Raw genomic sequence first — 6,000 nt, 5'->3', positions numbered from 1 at the left:
CTGAGTGATTTCTTCTCTGAGCCTGGCGTATATTTCTCCGAGGGGGGTAGAGAAAGAGGACACTACAGTCACTATACACAAACGTGGAAATGGAAGGGGTGCTTTTAGGCTCAGGGCTGTGTAATTTCAGGATGCGGCCTTTTCCCAACAGTGGGAAATATCTGGACAGTGAAATGGTCAAGTGGATTTGTTTCTCTTAGTAGAACATTGGGAGAGGGGGGTTTGGGGGAGAGAACTGGCATTTCGTTTTTAGGAGCGTGAAACAAAAGTTGATATCATTAGGGGGTAAAGAGTTATTTGCGTTGTGTGACAAACCTACATTAGAGTCGCCATTTTCTGTTGATACGAATTGGATATAAAATACTTTCTGAAGCTGAACGATACATTTTTAGAAGATGGGGTTAAACTGTAACTGCAGAGGGTGCGGGTTTACCCCAGGCATGCAGTAGCAGGAATATGTGTGGCCCTCGGAGCGAGGCAGGGGGGCAGCACCGCACTGGCGGGTGTACTGTAGTGTCTCTCTTGCCCCAGTGATGGCACGGGGCACGTCTCTGCCTAATGAAGCCTTGCATCGCCGGGTGCAGGCCCGGGCGCCGCTCCTCCTCCTGCGTCAGCGGCATCCGTCTCTCCTCCCCCCTCCTCCAACTGCGCGCCCTCGCTCCCTGAGTGCCCGTGCGCGGCCGCGCGTGTGTTCTCTCCCCCACGCGCGCCGCCGGACGCCGTTTCCCGTGCACGCGCTCCAGCTCCGGCTCTGCCCCTGTGGTCGCATCATTGCTGCCGCCCGCCCGCACCTGCCCCAGCGCTGATCACCGCCCGGGATCAGCCGCCGCCGCCCCGCTATGGCCCGGAGAGTGTGAGGAGCAGGAGGAGGAGGAGCAGGGCGGAGCGGCCACCGGAGGAGCAGGAGCAGCAGCGCAGCCCGCGAGCCGCAGGTGCCCCTGGAACCAGCCGCCGAGGATGCTGAGAGGATGAGACGAGGCGGGCAGCAGTGCGCCCCCACCCCGCCCCCGGGGCGCCCTAGTTGAGGCTGGAGAGCAGGAGGATGCTGCTGCTGCGGGTGGAGAGCACCAGCGCCGGCCGGGACTGAGCGCGGGACCGGCCTTTTCATTCATCCTTTTTGGTGGTTGTGGATCTCGGGGAGGGCGCTGGATTCTCGCTCGATTTGTTTTTATCCTGGAGGCTATCGCAGCTGCCCCGGGCTGGGGTCGGACGTCTCCCCGCGGAGGGGACCCGGAGCGAGAAGGAGGAGGAGGATGCCCGGCAGGTAATGATGCAAGAGCGCCCGGCACCGGGCACATCCCCAGGCACGGCCCCCGGAGGCGCAAGCTCCGGCTCTTCAGCGCGCTGTTTGTGCCCCGGCCACCTCCGTCCGCTGCTGCTGGTGGAGCCTGCGTGCAGCCCTGGCCTCTCCGTGCCGGGAGCAGGTGTTGGGGAGCTCCCGCGTGCATGACATGGTTACCCCCCCCCTCCTTGTGCCGGGGTGCTGTGCTGCCCACTGCAGACACAGGTGCACAATATTAAACCAGTGCAGACATGTGAATGTGCTGCCACCCCGCAAGGCTGTGTGCTGTCCCCGCTGCGCTGTGACATTCCTCAACTGTGCCCCCCCCCGCCCCCAGCATAATACACACGCAAACACACCATGCTCCTTTGCAAATGACCCTCATTGCCCAGCCTGTGCCGATGAACGTTGAATGTGCTGCTCCATTTGTTGGGTGTATTTGTATGCATTTCTGCTGTTTGCCTGTGCTCTCCCATCACTTCAAAGGGGTGGGAGTAATTGCCCGACCGTGTCATACACCGCCTAGCGCCACCCAAAAATACTTTAGGCGCTAGGTGGGACAGGGATATCAGCTGATATTCAGAAATACTGCGTTTTTCAGAGGGCTTTAAATGCGCCTCGAAGGCCGTCATAGAGGCACTCTTACACTGGAGCGCAAGGCACCAAGAGACACTTTTGGCAGAAAGAGGATGTGATTTTAAACTGCCCACTGTTTGCCTCTGCCTCCAGTGCCAGGATCCGTTTTACGGTGGGTTGGTGATGGGGTAGAAGGGGGGTGGGGGAGCGGTGTAGAAACTGTCGCAAAGCGCTCCGGCATACGATCAGTTTTAAAATAGGTGTTTTTCAGGCAAGAACTTTTTTCTAGAAGAAACAACGGTGTGTGCGTTTTATTTACTGCCACACGCGTGGCTGCCTAGTTTTCCCTCACCTGTGGTCCGGTGTGAACGTGCGTGGTGGTGTCGGTCTGCGGGGGGGGATGGGCTGGGGCTGCAGTCGTTTGCATAGACTTACCGTAGCACCGCGTTGACTGTTGCATGCACTCTCCTCTTTTCAGACTGCATGTGTGGGCATCCCAACTGTCGGCATCCACAGTGCCGGGTGATGGCGTGTCACACATGCAACAATAAGGACTGGAATGGGGGGGCTTGAAGGTGGGAGAACGGTTGCTTGAATGCACGCCTTGCCAGCGGTCTCAGGGCGTAGGTTGGATGTGTGTGGGAATTAAGTTTCTCTTATTTTGAAAATGGTCCTTGATGAGGCTGCAGAGCCGAAACCTCGCGCTCGGTTGATGGCGTCAGTTTCCCAGTTGGCTCCTGTCTTGGAGCCCACCTGTAAGGACTGGCTCGGAACATTACTACTACCCCTCCCCCCACCCCACTGAGACGAGTTTTCGCATCATCCACGCCGCGATCTGGTTGTAAACAGTCGTTATAGGACGAACCCACAGGCGTCTAATGACCCCCCCCCCGGCCTTGTTGTGGTTGCGAACCAGAGTTGCCGCGCCTGCAGACTGGGTCCCCTTTACCCCTGGGGGTGGAGGTTGACACTACTGGCAGGCGCACACTTAGTAAACGCACGTCGGCCGAGTGCAAATGCACGCGGCATGCTCATTACAGAATGAGAAAGGCACACGGCTGTCGTTTGGGGTACATGTGTACGTTTTTGAGCCGTGCCGTAGGGAAAGTGGCAGGGAGCGAAGCGCAGGCTGCGCAGGCCATCGTTCACGCGCTGCAGAGGGACGCCTTCTCTAATCCTAATGGGAAGTCCAGCGGCATTTGAGACGTTGTTTTTTCACGGCTTTGCTACTGTTTGGCCCAGGCTGCACGTCACGTCGCGCGTGTGTGTTTGGGTGGCGGGGATTCGGGCACCGTGTCCAGCCAGCATTCCGCGGTGCACTCTGTGTGTCGTCGGGAGCCGGCCCTCTGTTATTAAACCTGGGCGAGAATGGCCGGGGCTCAGGCTGCTCTCCGGGCGCCCACGGCCATTGTGCCCGGCCATCTCTTCAGTGCTGTGATCGCATCTTGCGCACGGTGCCAGCTTGCCGCCGGGCTGACCTGCCTCTGGTACCCGGCTGGCAGGCCAGGGCCTCGGGCTCTAGCACGCCATTGGGCTTTTAAATAATGCTCTACACTTTCCCGAATTTGCATTGGGTTCGTCTGAGAGGTGTTTTCGGGCTTCGCCGCCCCTCTCTGCGCTGGATGCAGCCGCAGCTCGCCCTGCTTTCCCGCGGCACGTCTCCTATTAACAATCCTACGAGGGCGCCTGCAGTCTACGACGCCGCCGTCACGGTGTTTCTCCTTTGCACATACGTTTTAAACATATTTTAGAAGATCGAGTCGGGATCGATTATCATTGTATAAGCGTGTCAATGGGGAAGCTGATTTCACCAATTGACGGGAATCGGTGCGTACATCGGAGGGGAGGTCAATAATACCCTCTCGGCGGGGAAGGGGTGCACCGAGTCTGAATCCGATTGTAACCAAACCTGCCCGGAATCTTGCTGTGGCAGGGCTGTCATGGGTGCCGGGTTTGGATGCTGTTTGGTTTGACGACGTACCCTTCAAGCAGCCTCCCTCGGAAACAGCGGGGGTGCTCTCGGTTTTCAGTTCTCAGGCACGGTTTGCTGCTGTGGCTGAAGCCCGCGAGACTGAGGGGGGCCCGGGCGCGCTCCCCCCCCCCTGCGTGTTCTGCTTGGGTGGGTAACTTGAATACTAAAATGCATTCCGCTGACAGCTGACCCTGTTAGAGCGGTTTCAATGCCGCCGCCTCTTCTCCAGGGCTCTGGGAGAAGGGGGGGTGGTCGGGGGGAGACCATCTCTCTCAAAGAGAGGACGTTGGCAGGAGTCGGAAAGGGGCTTCAACCGCGTGGGGTTGCTGATTTGTTTATGCCTTGTTTTTGCAGTGTTGTGTACCAGTCTCTCTGGCATACACCGCTCTATCTTGTAGATGTTTTTACTCCCAAGTAGTCGTGGATGCCGCCCCCCCCCCCGCCCGCAGCCCCTTAAATGTTGTTCTGCCCAAGTGCATATGTTTCCACTTGCACCCCGGCACTGTTATCGGGTACTGACGCTAATGCCTGGTCCTTATCAAAGAATATCAGGTTGGCACACAACCCACGTGCACTTGGCCACCAGTCCAGTCAAACACCATCGGACTGGTCTTTCATTGGAGTGACTGCTGTCCAGAAGGTTACCAAGGCCACTTCTGTCTCCCCCCTGTCGGTCGGCACTTTAAAAACAAACTTCTGGAGCGCCTTTGCCGTCACTTTGAGTGCGTGTGTAGGCGCGCGGCGCGGTTGATTAAATGTGTGATCTTATCCGGCGCGAGTAGCCCGCTGGGCCACAGATAGCGGTGCTCGGAAATTAAATTTGTTTAGAGACTTGGAGCAGACATTTATTCAATGAGTCCTTTTCCTGAATAATGGATGGCGGCGCAGGAGGTGGCCTCCCGTGTGCCGAAGGCAGAGGACGGGAGAGTGTAGGTAGTAGGCCTCCCGCAGGAGCTCTCCTTCTCGAAGCAAGCGCTACCGTCCTGTAAATACGCCCAATTACACGCCGCGCTCTCTGTTGTGACGCGCTAATTGAGGCCGCGGGCTTGAAGCTCTCATTGAAAGGCGCAGTGGTGTGGCAGCACCTCCGCACCGTGTTGGCCGGGGAGGGCTCCGGGGTATCCGGTTTCAGACTGATCTGACACATGGGTGGGTTAGCGTGCACTTCCCGGGCCTTGCCAAGACATTTCTGTCTGGAGGCCACGGGGCTGTTGGGCGCAGGCAGCCTGAAATGCCATTGCGCCGCTGACTGGGCCCCGGGGTGCAGGACTTCATGAGGACGAAGGGGCGTGTCCGGTATGAGGGCATTTGCTTTTCAGCTGGACTTGGTTCAACCTTTCACGAGAACATTTAGGAATGTGTTCGCTGCTACGCTTACTGGGTTATATGTTCGTTTTTGTTTAAGTAACTGAATGGAACCAAGTTGGCGTAAACAAAACGTTCTGCGTGGCGCAACAAAGCAAGCTGTGAGGATTGCTTACTTTAACAGTCATATTCTATGTTTGCACAGAAACGTGCTTACAATGGCGTCAGGGACTTCATTTCCCCCAAAAAGCCACGGGTAGCGGAAGTGACATCACACGACCCTTGACCTCTGGTGACATCACAGGAAGTGGTGTCATCTGACCCCACCCCGAAGTGCCATCTCGGGAAGTGATGGAACACGACCTTTCACCCCTTGACAAAAAAGAAAGTGGCATTACCTAGCATTGTTTATAAATACACGAGGAACCATGGTCAGGTTATCACTATAATGTGATGTACAGTGCATAAAAGAATGGATCCCCTTATGTATCATTAATATCAGAGCGTATAGGACCATATTACCCAATTACTGTGAATGCAAGCAGACATCCTAGGCCAAATGATAATGATGTGCACCTATATAGCACTTTTACGCTTAAGCACTTCATATAGAACAAATATACATAAAATATCACCCAACCTGTGTTGGTACTCCTTTATCGATCTCAGCAGAAAGAAATGCTGAGTTGACCTTGCTGGGAGTCGAAGCTGCAGATCACACACACATCTCAGCAGCGAGAGCGAGCGGTCCACCCACTGAGCTATTTTACAGGCTATAGTTACCAGAAAATCAGCCACTCCAGAAACTAAGAACCGCATAAACGTTTTTTTTTTTAGTAGGGGTAGCAAGGGAGACCCCAGGGGT

At 56.1% G+C, this 6,000-nt stretch overlaps 1 protein-coding gene across 11 annotated transcripts in view; it reads left to right on the top strand.

Moving 5' to 3' along the window:
* The first annotated feature begins 678 nt into the window (after positions 1-678).
* ADGRL3 (adhesion G protein-coupled receptor L3) overlaps positions 679-6,000 on the top strand; it is a 1,472,013-nt gene continuing 1,466,691 nt past the window's right edge. For 6 of the 11 annotated variants that reach the window (XM_069626104.1, XM_069626102.1, XM_069626105.1 and 3 more), the window contains exon 1: positions 680-1,264. The gene's annotated coding sequence lies outside the window, so the exon portion shown is untranslated. Of the gene's footprint in view, positions 1,265-6,000 lie in introns of all 11 variants that reach the window. The other 5 variants (XM_069626103.1, XM_069626108.1, XM_069626107.1 and 2 more) reach the window with 2 other exon arrangements.

This window comes from Ambystoma mexicanum, chromosome 6p, assembly GCF_040938575.1.
Source record: "Ambystoma mexicanum isolate Mex_15411 chromosome 6p, UKY_AmexF1_1, whole genome shotgun sequence".
Classification (NCBI taxonomy): domain Eukaryota; kingdom Metazoa; phylum Chordata; class Amphibia; order Caudata; family Ambystomatidae; genus Ambystoma; species Ambystoma mexicanum.
The sequence above is the reverse complement of the archived record's forward strand: the minus strand, read 5'-3'. Positions and strand labels throughout refer to the sequence as shown.